Raw genomic sequence first — 14,881 nt, forward strand, 5'->3', positions numbered from 1 at the left:
TGAAGGATGCCCTTGCCTCATTAATACTCTATCCATCTGACTTGGTTGCCCCAGCTACTCTGGGCTGCTTCCAACACATATAAAAACATAATAAAACATCAACATTAAAAACCTCCCCATGCAGGGCTACCTTCAAATGTCATCTGAAAGTTCTGTAGTTATTTATCTGCTTGACATCTGATGGAAGGGCACTCCACAGAGAGGGTTCCCTCTAACTTCACTTCTCCACCTGGTTCCCTCTAACTTCACTTCTCACAGTGAGGGAACCACCAGAGTTAGACCTCAGTGTTAAGGCTGAACGATGAGAGTGGAGATGCTCCTTCAGGTATAAGTCTGTTTAGGGCTTTAAAGGTTAACAACAACACTTTGAATTGTGCTCAGAAATGTACTGGGAGTCAGTGTAGATCCTTTAGGACTGGTGTAACTGCCACATTCTGGATTAGTTGTAGTTGCCAAGTCACCTTCAAAAGTAGTCCCACATTGAGTGCATTGTAGTAATCCAAGCGGGAGATAACCAGAGCATGTACCACTCTGGTGAGACAGTGTGTGAGCAGGTAGGGTCTCAGCCGGCGTACCAGATGGAGCTGATAAGACAGCTGCCCTGGACACAGAACCACTTCTGTCTACATTTTACAAATGCCATATCATATCTGATATGATATGACATATCTGTTCCACATCTGTGAGGAATCAATATTTTAGTGTGGCAGCACCTCTGCTTTGGAACTCCTTGCCTCTTAACATTAGGCACTCACCTTTTCTATTCTGTTTTAGACATCTGCTTAAAAAAAAATTATTACCTACCCTGACATATAGTTTAGTTATGGATATCTGTTTTCCAAAATGTTGCTATTTTTATCCATGTATTATTGATAATTACCGTATTTCCCCATCTATAAGATGCTCCCATGTATAAGTATTTTTGGGGACTCAGATTTAAGAAAATGGGGGGAGATGGCCCAGAGTATAAGACGCTCCCTAATTTTTGACATTATTTTTAGGGGGGAAACCTAGTCTTATACATGGAAAAATATGGTAGTTTATATTATGTGGTTGGCTGGCTTGTTGATTTAGAGGATTGCATTTTTTTCTAAATAAACCACTAGATAAAATAAATCATCAGAGAAAATGTATGAGATCACTTAAGGTCAAAACCAGCCTTCATACCTTTGATCCATCCTATGTTGGATGTTCATTAAATATATATTTCAATGTTCAATGTTCATTAAATATATATATATATATCCAGTAGCACATGAAACATGGACTGCAGTATACATGCTGCATCCCAGTGTTCACAGCCGAGAAGCTACTCTACTTCTTCCTAAGAAGTTTTGCATTTTAATGTATCCAAAGGTTAATTTTATCCATAGGAAGCATATGTACTTTGTCATAGTTCTTGCCTTTTGCTGAATTTAACTTTCCCCCAATAATCACATTTCTATGGTGTCAAACGAAACAGTGTGATTAAGCCTGGTGAGCTGTAATTACAGTCATATACTGATAAAATACTGAGTTGAATACATTTGGCCAAGTATTTCCTTTCAGTGGTATGTTTTAAGGGCTCATCATTCTGTGAGAAAGTGGGCGGGTTAGGGAAATTACTGATAATGCAGCAGTGTAATATCCTAAGGATTTGGTACCGAGATCTTAGAAAGATGCCTATAAAAATAGATCAGAAACTGAGCGGTAATATTGGCCCACAGACCAAGGAACTAGAGTAGGTGAGTTAATACAATCATTTGTGCAATGTACAGAGAAGGGAAAGTTTGCTGCCACCTTTCTATTGACCAGGAAGTGCATAAACCCATGTGCTTCCTTGGGAGATGTTCTGGGCTGTGCTAGAAAGTGAGACAGAATGGGGCTTCATGGTACAGTGAAAGGTTATAATTTAGAAACATCCCCTTACTATAAACCACCTATGCTATATACTGTATATAATTTAGAGCCACCTCTGGTCTAAGACACTGGTAATTTATGGACATGCCCAATGGTCACATGAGGCTGCTGGAGCAAAGGAATACCTATTGTGCAAGCTGCTGACTGGCTCTGCAGATTAAAGTTGTGTTTTGTGTAAGTTCTCCTCATTCTATGCATTATCTCTTCCCATGTGCCCAAGCATTATGTATGTGATAGATATGAGATCTTTGTTGGCAGGATTCAAGTTGCAACAATGGAGAAATAGAAAATACATGTTTTGGAAATCTACAAGCCAGGAGGAAGGTAAAGTCTCTAGATGGGATTAGGGGTGCAGTGGGGGGATTTGATTTAGTTCACATTTGAAGGTGAACCTGGGGCAACCCAGTCAGACTGGCGGGGTACAAATAATATATTATTATTATTACCTAATCCGCAAGTAACAGGCACAAAACAAACAATGGGGCAAAATGTCCATAAAAATGCACATATTTGGTGAAAACAACATATAAAAATGCATTATTTGAGGGGAAATTGTTTTGCCAAATGTGTATATTAGGAGAAATTTACATTAAAATGCTGATGAATTTCCATGACAACTGAAATAATAATTGCAAGCTGATGTGGAAGAGTGGGCAAGTGAAATTAAGATTAGGAAAGTGATAAATTAAGAGAAACAGAAATTGACAGATTCACCCATCCCTAGGTGGGATGCAGAGACATGCTATTGATTTGTTTTTAAAGTGGCTTGTCTTTCTGGTGCTGAGAACAACTGAGGGGAAAACAGCCAGCAAGTATCTAACTACAGATGCAGACCCTTCTTCACCCCTTCTTCATCTGTTCAGCCCTTTTGGATTCCACCACAAATCATCAGTATCATCTGCTTTCTACAGATCAATTGGAAGGCAGAGCAAGGAATTAGGAAAAGTGTCCGGAGACAGTTTTCCCCACACCTGGTTCTCCTATCTTTACATGGGTCACTTTGCTGAAGGAGTGTATTTGCAGTCTGGTTCCAAAACCCAAAGGAGACAGCCTGATATATATTGGTTGTGTTTTCTAAACTGGTGGTAGTGTGGAGAGTATTTCCAAGCTTTCCCAGTTAGAAATTTACCAGCACTGCTACTTATTAAACAGACTGAATATGGGGAGGTAAGTGAACTTGTCTCCTGGCCCAGTGAAAACATAACAAGAGATAGAGTCCAAGCCTTTTCTAGCAACTATTTCCATTTCCCGGGTGAGGGGGCCTGAGTCACCCTTTTCCCAGCAGAGAAGCACAGTACACTCCATGATCAAGTAGACCTGTCACTCATGTCAGTTGTTCTAGGTGAATCTGAAAAATTTAAGTGCAAGAGCGCAGACAGTAGCCTGGCATTTCTGAGCATGAGTGATATCTTTATCATCCTCAGTGTATATGCACAGGGCTGCTAGTATCATACTTCAATATTGGAAGTGCAGGAAGTATCAAAACAAGAGAGACACAATCTACACACACTGGCAGCTCATTCTCAGTGCTGCACTCATGGAAAAGGGATGAAAGATGAAACTAGAGCTTGCCAAAACATCGGCCTTCTGCAATCTGGTGAGCTAGACATCAGAAGGACTCAGCCCTACTGCCCTTGCCAAAAGCACTTCATGACATCGCCATTAACCAGTGTGCATTCCAGCCATGCCAAAGAAAAGGCTGCCAAGGAACTGTATTTGAATTTTCCCAATATGCTAGGCCTTCAGGGTCCCTTTCAATCCCACATCTGGCAAGACTCCTATTGGCATGATGCCAGGGACTGAGCTTCATAAAGGACTGCATGCCTTTGCTCCTAGGCACGATCACATTTCCTTTTGACACTGATGGTATGACTTGCTCACCAAAAAGCTGTTGCCTTATTTTTGAAAAATAAAGTAGCATGTGAACATAATTGGTGTGATTTGGAGTGGGGTAGTCAATATTAGTCAGCACAATCTCATCCCTATTAGTCGAGTTCATCACACTGTGAAGACAGAATGCTTAGATTTCTGATGGTATCACTTCAGTTACTTCAAGAAGATTAAACTAATTTAAATGTGGGTCCTCTGAGATGTTCTTCAGATGGTTTCCCAGCTGCCATATGGGGAGCCGTTCATGGATAAGGGGCTTCTGCTCCACTGGAAGAGCATCTGAAGAACACCTCATAAAACTAGTTTGTAGATAAGCCAGACTATCATTTAACATGATAGCCTAGAAGACAACATATTTGAATAAGCCAAGATAGATAAATAGGAGTTTTATTTAGATAGCATCATACTTGGGATGGCCAACATTTTGGGGTCTGTGGGCACACCTGCAAAGTGGAGAAACTGTATTGAGCACCACACACACCCCACGGCCAAACACATACTACAAACTATTCCATTGGCTACAACAGAATTATTCTTTCAACCTTAATTTCAGTGGGGGCAGGGGCAAACCTATGTTGAAAAACAGGACCCAGAATTTAATAGTATCAAGAATTGTGGTACAACATATCTGCTCAACTGCTAAAAAAAGAAAAGGCAGTGCTGAATATGACTAGATAGATAGATAGATAGATTCTTTATTGTCATTACACACGTGCAACATTGCACAAGTGCAACGAAATTGGATGCCATCCCTTAAAAACAACAAAAGCAAAACAACAACAACAACCCACAAACCACATTCCAGCCACACCCACACCCCCACCCATCAATCTCCCAAGTCACACTATCGAGTTACAGCATTCAAAAGGGCCACAGCTCTCGGGTAGAAACTGTTTTTCAGTCTATTTGTCCTTGACTTGATGTTTCTATATCTCCTGCCAGACGGCAGTAGTGCAAACAGACTGTATCCCGGGTGAGATGAATCCTGCAGGATGTTGTTTGCTTTCCTAAGACAACGGGAACCGTTGTCTTAAGCACAATTATTTACGCAATAAGTCCCATTGAGCTCAGTGGGGAAATAGCAATAGGATTTCAGTGCAAGAGTATGATGAAGGCTGTTGTTGTTGTTAATAATAATAATAATAATTGAATTTATATACCACCCTATACCCGGTATCAAAACAAAATCAAAATATAAAATTACAAAATATATAATCAAAATAAAAACAACCCAATAACCCCCACAAAAAAACCACATTTTAAAAGGGCATACACTTTGTACTACTACATTCAATTTTGATTATATGTTTTGTTGTGTCAACACTTGCCTCAAGGTCCAAGCAGAGATGGATGGATCGGCGTCAGCTTTGCCACTGTTCTTTCCACAGTAAGCTGTGGATTTTCAGTTTTTAAAGATTATGGAAATTAATATTTTGTCACAATGTACACATTTCTAAATTAACTTATCCTAAATATAGCAGTTGTTGTTGTTTTAAATGCCATATTGATAATTTTTCTGAGCTTACAACTGTTTTGCAAAATTCAGAGGAGTGCAAAATCTGAAGGATAATTATATTCTGATCCCCACATTAGAGTGATGAATTAGGTTGATTTGCATAAAAATATAGACTGAACAAAACTCTCTTTCATCCTCACACTCAGAGTCCTCCGGAAGGCAGGTGGTGACTGGAGACACAGCCTTTTCAATAGGGAGCCCCTGCCTTTGGCATTTCCTTCCCAGCAACATCTACCTGGCACTGTCTTCGTATTATTTCCTTTGCCAGGTGAAACCTTGTTCTTTGCCCAGACGGTTCTTTCTGCTTGCATATTAACCGTTTGTCTGTGAAGTCTGAATTGTTACTTTATTGTGTTGGTGGGCTGTGTTGTTTTTAATTATTGTTATTCTGAAAGCCCCTCTGAGAGTTACAGCTGAGGAACAACTAAAAAATAAACCGACTGAATAAAAAGGGGGAAATTGATATGTAGGGGGAATCTTTGCTTACAGCAAGCATAATAATCATTTGGCCATAATTGGAGGATGTGATGTTCAGGAATACGACAAATGGATGGCATTAGCAGTGCTGATTGCCTTAAAATGGCTTAGATGATAGTCTTACTTCCACCTGCTTGCTGCCAACCTCTAGCAGGGCTACGCCAGGGAGAATGCAGCACAACCATCTGGTTAAAGAAACACAGGGTTGTGTATTTCACTCCATGATTCTTCCAGTATCTCTGGGTCGGAGATTTGTGACTAATAATTCTTAGTTCTCTGAGTGTCCCGAGCACTTACATTAGATTCCATTTGCTCCCTTAAGTATACTTTGTCCTTGGGTCTTCAGGTCTGGCGAGCCTTTTCTTTAAAAAAGCCTATGAGAGAGGAGGAACAAGTAAACACCATATGGGTTGGTTATTCCCTTTTAAACCACCTCCAGAATCGCTCTCTGCTTTCCTCTATTTGTGGAGGCTGCCTTGAAAGCACAGAAGACTTACATGCGGTCGTGCTGCCGCCTCCACAAAGCACTCCTCCACACAGTGCCACTTGGAAAGAAAGCTTTCCTCCCAGCGTCTGACGCTGACATACAATCTGAGACAGAGGTGCTGTGGCACTCGGCATGAGCTTCTTGCAGTTCTGACATCTGGCTCTATCAAAGACTACTTGAATCAATGTGAAATGTCAACCCCCTTTTTTTCTACCCCACAGTAGCAAGTAAGGGCCTTTTAATAAGCCCGACAAAGCTCCACGTTTTTCATTTTTTGACCTGTCTTCTGTGTGAAATGAGAACTTGGGCACTGGTGTGTAAACCATTTTGGAAAATAGCTATCAGCATTTTCTACGTCAATTGCAACAGAAAACACCAAGCGACTGTATTAGCCTTCCTTCGGTTTTTGCTGGAGGTCCACAAACGAACAGATATGCAGCTGAATCATTGTTTTGCACAAGCTGCCCAGGCTTTATCTAAACATCCTTTTTTGGAAGAATAATGAGATGAGACTCACAGTTCCAATCATCCATGCTTGCTTAAGCCAATTCAATCAATGTGCAAAGAAATTAGAACAGAAGAAGGCCCCTGCTGGATCAGACCAAAGGTTCATTTTCTCCAGCATCCTGTTCTTACACTGATCTGTCAGGTGCCTATGGAAAGTCCACAAACAGGACTTGAGTACAACATGGCTCTGCCCTTTTGTGATTCCAAGGAACTGGTATTTAGAAGGATACCACCTTTGACACAGGAGAAAGATCACAGCCATCATGCCTAGTAGCCACTGATATCCTTCATGGGTGTAGAAGTGATTTTTTTGGTGGTTTGTCCCAAATATGTTTAGAGGAGAAGGAAATTATTTTCTTTTATGAGAAGGAAATTATTACAACAGCTAAATCATCTTTTCTTCTAGTGTGCAGAATTTTATATTATTTTTTTGCCATTGCTTCCTAATTGGTGGTAACAATAGTTTTGCTGAGTTACCTCTTCCACTATCTGAAACTATTTCATTTGTTGGGCATATTCTTGTCAGGAAATGATAGTAAGCCACATTAGATTCCCTGCACATTGAAGTTTTGGGAAACAGCAGCATCTTTTTCAGTATCTTCAGTATACTTTCTCTCTCATAACATCTGTGTGTGTGTGTGTGTGTGAGAGAGAGAGAGAGAGAGAGAGAGAGAGAGAACAGGGAAGAATAAACAGTTCATCTCTAGTTGTGCTCATTAATAAAATCTTCAATAGCGTTAATGCATTTAAGTTCTGTGTACATAACAAGGACAGGAGAATATCATCGTAGAGGTAGGGGGTCTTTCATTTGCAGCATAGTTCTCTGTTTAATGGCAGACCTATGACTAAATGCAAAAATATCCACAACTTTTGCCTGTGAGGTGCTCAATGCCTAGGTCACTGCAGAGTCAGGTAATACTGATTGGGAAGGTCAGAACAGAACAGAACAGAAGCAGTGGAGAAGTTTCAGGAGAAATCATACCCCTGATGAGAAGCCAACTCCAAGGTCCCAGTTCAGAGATGGGCTTTAGCTCAGTGGCAGAGGACATGTTTTGCATGCTGAAGGTCACTGTTTCGGTCTCTGGCCTCTCCAAGTGGGGCTGAGAAAGACTGAAATTTTTGAGAGTCACTGACAATCAGTGTAGACAATACTGAGTTGGGTGGACCAATGAAAAGCATAAGAACATAGAAAGCTACAATAAGTGTTTGATAACTAGGCAGAATACAGCTGAACTATACAGGTCAGGAAGCAGAGGGGAAAATGGGTGTAGGAGGCACAACAGATAGGAGGGAGGCAAGAAGCAGACAGAAAACTCTCTAGGCATGGGCAGAACTGCCCAGTTATACTCTGTAGGTTTGACCGAGAGCAGAGTGAATTAATTTTTATCCCCAAGGTCTAGTGTGAATGGCACAGGGGTAGGGCCTTCCCACTTGGCCCAGGAGGCTATTTGGGGACTTTGCAAGCATCACCAAAACCATGTGGCCAAAAAAGGTCACCTGATGGCATTCTGATGGCAGGTGATTGGCTGTCAAACTTGGTATGGGTTTGTAGTGACAGAGATAAGTATCTGGCCTGCCAGATAGATCCAGTTCTCTCTCCCTAGCATAGCAGAAGCTGGAACAACTTTGCAATCACTTTGGCAAGAACAAAGTGACTTAGCATATGTAAGCTTCTCTCCTCAGTCCCAATGTAGTTAACAGCACATAAAGATTGGGAGGGGGCTGGAATGGCCCAGGGTTGTCCTAGGGCCATGATGAACCCCTTAGTGTGGCAAAGGGGAACGATTTTATACTGTACATGGGGAAATATCTAATGTAGATAATGGGAGAGATGCGAATGAATTGACAAAACCAAAAGCTGTGGCAAACTAAGCATACCCCATTACCAGAATTCATTTTAGAAATTAGTAAGAATTGAGGAGCAGCGGAAGACAGGGCAGACCAAACTCATGTCAGAGTAAATGAACGGAACAGATTCTTAATCTGTTCCAAAGAAGTTCCACAATGAGTGAGAGAAATTACAAGTGCCTGTGGCAGAACCTGTTGGCATTTTCAGCCTGCAAGACTTTCCGGGAATGAAAATTGGCTACTACTGCCTTCTAAGGAGTGATTGCTAAGGATTTTTCATGCTTGTATTATTGCTCATTTGTACACACTGCAACTAGCTTGGCTTGAGTGTTGAACATATTATCCAGAAAAATCAGCAGGTATCTGTGCCTCAGTGCTTCTAAGCCCCCAAATGAATGTGTTTTTGTCTGTAGTTGTGGCTGCTGTAGTCTGAGTTTAGAAGGTAGAGAGAGCCATAAATATATACCTTGTGGAGGATGCATAAATGTTGAGGGCTGGACCATAGAAGGCTGTCCATAAAAGGCAATGCCATGCTTTTAATCCTTCAGAAAGAACATGCAACTTTTGCTTTAAGAGACATGCAGTGGGCTCTTTTAAATGGCACAAAGTGGTATTTTTCTCTAAGAACGAACAATGAGCAATTTGCCCTTGTGGATTCTATGGAATGCCGTGATTCATTCTGTGTTTATGCTTTTGAGAATGACTTTAGTTAACTGAGTCAAGAAACAAATAGATTTCACAGTGTTACACTCAGCCCTGCAATCTATCATCACACACACCTGGTGTCCACATGGGGCTTGGCGTCCTCTAAAAGGAGCTGAATTTTGTGACAGCACCATGTTACGTGTTGTCAGGACACCACTGCAATCAGAAGGGTAGCCTGACTGCCAAAACCAAAGGGATGGTATATTTCGTAACATTCCGGAGCAAGAATGTCGCTCTCGAGTCCATGGTTCAGGAGAAGCAATGTCTGCTTTCCCTTGTTCAAGACACAAGAAAAATAGATTACAAAAAGAAATTGAGTTGAATAGTATTGCTGGCATATCCCATACCCATCAAAGCACATCAGTAGAGTAGAGTTGGCTTCATGTACCTTTATAGCGGTTATAACCTGCAACATTTTTCCCTTTGCAAATTTGCCACCTTCAAGGATGCTAAATTAGATAGGTCCACTCAACCCTGCTCTCTTCCAGGTACAGACCTGTTGCCAGAGGCGGAGCAAGGTGGGTGTGGTCCGCCCTGGGTGTCATCCCTGAGAGGGGTGACATTGCCGCGTGCCCCCCTGGATGCTCGCCATGGGCGGTGCACTCCCTGGGACTCTCACTGCGGGCGGCACACCCCTGAGATGCTCTTCCTGCCCCCTGGGACACTAGCCCCGCCCCCACAGCTAGCCTCCCCCAAGTGCACGCCACTCAGGGTGCCGGAGCATCTATCTCCGCCACTGCCTGTTGCTAGCCTTATTACCTCCCTATACAAGAAGGCTGACCAATAAGGACCTTCGTTATTGTCATCCATTGGAAACAGGTGGTCATTGCAGTAAAGTCTTTAGACAGAAGATCTCCTATAATTTTGTTATATATTTCTTTGGTATATGAGGATGTTTGAAGGGCATTCCCCTTGAAGAGCTCTTTTTCTTGCTATGTTACTACCGAATTTGCCTCAAAAATTTCTCTTCTAAATTCTTCCTTAAGTTTTGCAATGCATGATCTTTAACTAACCCCCCTTACATTGTCCGCATTTAACAGCATCTTTATTGTACCAGTCAACATTTAGCAGTATCCCTATCCAACAGCTGGTGTGAGCAGACAGTATTTGATAGGTGATTAGCAATAAGTAGTGTATATTTAATATTAACTTCATTCATGCATTTAGCCAAACAAAACTTAGTGGAAAGGGAGGGAGTTTAGCATTCATCTGTGTTAAAGAAGCACTACCCTTCTGTGATTTTGGGTGATTGCTTAGAAAGAAGATGAAGTGCTTCACTTAATCAGCAAGTATTAATCTCACTCAGAAGGGGTTTGATTTACCCTCAGAGCCATCAAGCCAAATCTAATTGGCTTTGTAGCATAATGACATCACTCCTTCACCATATGATTCCTGATTAGCTATGATCGTGCCCTTATTTTTAATGCACCATTTGAACTCAGTGACTTCAGAACACATAACCTAATCTGATTAAACAGTGGCACAACATCACAGCACTGCCATCACACCCACAGCAAGGACCCAAGATGCAACATAAACATACCAACATATATGGTATAAACAAGTAATATAACAAATTAACCTGATTAGCCAAATCAAAGTAGTCCAGGCAGATGATGTATCCAATAAGTTGGGGGAGGGGAGGAATCTGATCCCTCTCATCTTCTGGGCAAAGCCAGCTTTCAAAGCCTCATCACCACCTCTGCCTGATTGGGTGAGATTTCCCACCTGCCAATTCCCAATCCTTCCCTGGGCCAAACCACTCAAGACTTCTTTGCAGAGGAGGTTGTGTGCGGCAAATTTGCCCACCATTCACAACACCATCCCTAATTAGCTGAGAGTACTCTAGGATGGAGAATTTTGCCTTAACCAGAAAATAACTGGCACCGTTCTGGCTACAAAATACAGAAAATAAATTACAGCAGACAAGATTTGGGAAAGGTACATGTTTTACATTTCAAAAATTTAAAAGTCAGAATGTGTAATGTCAAGATCAACTTTCAATATCAAAATCTGATTTCTCAAGGGCCAAATAAAACAAGGCATGTACCGTTGAAAACTGTGAAACATGATGTGAGCACATTTTGTGCTCTATGCAATTGGCTGGGAATATGGAAATTCCCCAGGTAACTGCAAATCAGCTGATAAGTAATTAAGGGAATATATATATATGGCTAAATATCAGTGCGTATGTAGCCAAATCAGCACCATTCATGTACAAGAGAGAGGAATCAGTAGCTGTGAGGTAACCCCTAGATTTGCAGAAGGACAAAAATGAGTCAAATAAAGAATGGGCATGCTTAGTGGCTACAGAAGACTTCTGACTCCTAGCGGGAATGGAAAAGCTGGTGGGAGTGAGACCTAGAGTACAGTGGTACCTCGGGTTAAGAACTTAATTCGTTCCGGAGGTCTGTTCTTAACCTGAAACTGTTCTTAACCTGAAGCACCACTTTAGCTAATGGGGCCTCCTGCTGCCGCTGCACAATTTCTGTTCTCATCCTGAAGCAAAGTTCTTAACCCGAGGTAATATACGTATCTGGGTTAGCGGAGTCTGTAACCTGAAGCGTCTGTAACCTGAAGTGTATGTAACCCGAGGTACCACTGGATTGTGGAATAAGGCATGACCAGATGGCTAGAAAAGTGAATATTCCCAAATATTAAAAACTTTTCCAAAACAAATTTAAGTTACAGTGTAAGACACTGCTCTTGGTTTTATCTATGTTCTTTAGCTCCACATTGTATCTATAACTCTTTTGACTATTAATATTATATGCAGTATTATTATATGCAGTAGTATGTCCTTTGGCGCCAGTTTTATGCCACATTTCCACTCATTCTAAAGTAGTTTTGCTTATTTCCCCTACCCTCTTTATTATTGATGCTGAGTGAGCATTGATAATATGCAAAAAGGTCCTGCAGTCTTCAGATATTGGAGAGGGAACTCCCTCCCCACTGAAGCTCAACATGCCTCCTCAGTTGTGGCCTTCAGCAAATTACTGAAGACCGCTGTATTTCAGCAAGCATATGGCATTTCAATTTTTAAAATCCAAATCTTGTTGTAGTTTTATTGGGTAATTTTAAGTCTTCTATGGCTTTATTATGATACAGCTGTTTTTCTTATAGAAGCCTATAACAGTTTCTTGATGTAATTTATATTTTATGGATGTATATTTTTTATACATATATACATATATATATTATGTATATTTTATGTATTCTAAGCTACTCTGAAGCCTTTATAAAAGAGTCCATGTGGTGAGACATGCATTTTAAAACTGAATGGATACAATATTTAATGCTTCTGAGAGCACTCCTTCATAGCAACTGGGGTGTAGGGTGTGTTAGGCGAGGGGTAGTATCTCTGGTGGGGGACACATTCATGTTCCTTCTGGGGTAGTTTGTCCACTTTGCTGTCAGTGGCTCCCAGCTGGTTGCCCAGGAAAGTATAAAGACAAGGAAAAGTTTCTTACAGTCCTTTTTTATTTCAATCTTTACAGAGAGAGGCTATAGAGAGATGGTGGAGCTGCAGTCCACAATATCTGGAGGGTGCCACTTTGATTGCCCTGCACTAGATATATGAACCTTTTGGGTACAATGGGAAATAACGTTAGAAGCCACTGAACATTTCACCACCAGGGAAACATATGACAAACTTTCAACTACTGTAGGTGAACTAGTTCACATCCCACCCACTTGACAAATTGCTAGTCTTGGCAAATTAGGTCCAATGGCCCTCATCAAATGGGCACATGCGTAGCCCTGTCATATAAGTGGGAATCATGCTCCTCTTTGGAAGGTGGGGTTCAAATAAGCTGTTTCTGTGGTCCCGTACAAACAGCTGATCAGTTCTACCCCCAATTGCACAAGGGGCCTACATGCACATAGTTCAACTCCTGGATAAGAGCAGTTCAGGTGTACTCCTAAGATTTGGTTTTGAAGTGCACCCCTAAACATGAAAAATGAGAATGAAAACAAAGTACTCATTGAAAACACATTTTTCACACAAGTGCCTTTATTAAAGAGCCAAGATTCTCCAGATTATTGGCACCAAATTACACTCAATAGCAAACTCAGGTTCATTGCTGTACAACAGGGGCGGAAATGGCCCTAAATCACCTCTACCCCATCTCTGGCAATTATAGGGTGAAGTATTTTTGAAGCAACCAAGTCTCTTATTAAAAACTCCCCCCCCCCCCCCGCCGCCGCCTTTGGTCTGCCCCGGATCCATTTGCATCCCATAAATGTTTATGGATTATATGTTTGCTGTTAGCAGAATGACCTGCCAAGTGCCAGGAAACAAACTTTGCAGAATATAGTGATTAAGTACTAACAGGCAGCATTTCTTTTATGTGTTTTTCTCCCCTATGATAAGGAATTGGCCATTGTGGTTTCGAGCTCTAATTAAAGAACTTTGCTGTGTTGAAAGTGCCCATGAAACAAAAGATGATAAAATGCTGTTGGCACACTCTAAGCCATACAGCTCATAGCAATATAAACCAACCACAAGCTGTGTGGAACCCATTCGAGAATTTGGGGTACCTTATAGCTTTACATAAGAACAGTAGTTTTGGCTCTTTTAAAAAAAAATCACACCCACAATATAATCCACAAGACATTAGCACTATATGCTTAAAACGGCAGTGGGCACACAGGTGTTCTCCATTCACCTCACCAGCCTTGCCCTGGGCCTTCTTCCCCAGGACCTGTCTCCTCCTAGGCCCCTTTTTCCCTGCTGCTCAGCTCTTTCACTATGATTAACACAGCAAGGGGTGGGGGGAATTATGGGAATGGTGTTTAAACATAGGGGTTTTTTCCAGCCAGAACTCAGTTCTAGAACCTCTCAGGTGGCTGCCATTGACATTATAAGAGAACAAGGGAGATATTCATGGTGAGTTTTGGCACCTCTTTTTCTAGAAAAATAGCACTGTTTAAAGCTCCCTTCTCTGTGATCTCCCCACACACAACTGCCCACTTTGAGCTTGCCCCATCACCGGTATGTAGCCCCATTTCATTTTCACCAGAGGGGCCACAGCTGTGCTTTTAAGACTCGGAAAATAGAAATCAAACCAAAAATTGATTGTATTCTCTCTCTTTTTAATATTTTCAGATATCTGAGAAATAAGAAATTTCCAATCTGTGTTCAATGAGGTCTTGGGATGTATCAGTTGTGTATTCATGTACATTAGTCCATGTGTTGTTCTCTGGCTCAATCTTGTAGGTGTCCTGATTTAAATAATTTTCTCCTCATAGTTTGGGTTGTTGCTGCTTTTTTATGAAATAAGGGTCACATAAATATGATTAATTGTACCATAATACTTTTATTATGCATCCCATAAAACTCAGATTGATGGCCCATGGTGCATATGTACCTGAGTACATAGGTTATCCGCATGGCAAGGCATAAGAGCCAATTTCAGGCTTGTGAAGCTGGAGATACTTTCACTCTGCATATAGCATGTAAAGAAAACCAGGGACTGTGCACAAGTGCATATATGTTCCTATATACGCATATGGGAATATATTTTTGTATTGTCTTGCATATACTATTATTC

The sequence above is a fragment of the Podarcis filfolensis genome, assembly GCF_964270895.1.
Source record: "Podarcis filfolensis genome assembly, chromosome: 3".
NCBI lineage: Eukaryota > Metazoa > Chordata > Lepidosauria > Squamata > Lacertidae > Podarcis > Podarcis filfolensis.